At 49.4% G+C, this 310-nt stretch overlaps 1 protein-coding gene across 1 annotated transcript in view; it reads right to left on the bottom strand.

Moving 5' to 3' along the window:
* Positions 1 to 310, bottom strand: part of FCMR (Fc mu receptor) — a 14,138-nt gene that overhangs the window by 9,226 nt on the left and 4,602 nt on the right. The window lies entirely within an intron of this gene.

Here is a 310-nt window from a genome sequence, read left to right as displayed (position 1 = left end):
GAGAGCGAGAGAGCGAGCGCACGCAAGCGTTGTGCATTGTGTGTGTGCACTGGGGAAGGTACGGAGCAAGGAGGGATAAAAGATGTAGTTCACGAATCCCTGACATCAAAAAGTTATGCTTTCACTGAAGAAGGCGGACCTAAGGCAATTGAGCTAGCTGAAGAAGAAGATATAGCCAGGTGTGATTAGTTGCCAACTAAGTGGGTCACAATTAATACCTGCATAGTTCTGGGAAGAGGGTTCCTAGTGTGACATGTGTGTGTTCTGGTAGGGCTGGGGGTCTTGAGTGGAGGAGGAGAGGCACTTTCAG

This window comes from Pteropus medius, unplaced genomic scaffold (genome assembly GCF_902729225.1).
Source record: "Pteropus medius unplaced genomic scaffold, Ma_sr-lr_union100, whole genome shotgun sequence".
Lineage (NCBI taxonomy): Eukaryota > Metazoa > Chordata > Mammalia > Chiroptera > Pteropodidae > Pteropus > Pteropus medius.
The sequence above is the reverse complement of the archived record's forward strand: the minus strand, read 5'-3'. Positions and strand labels throughout refer to the sequence as shown.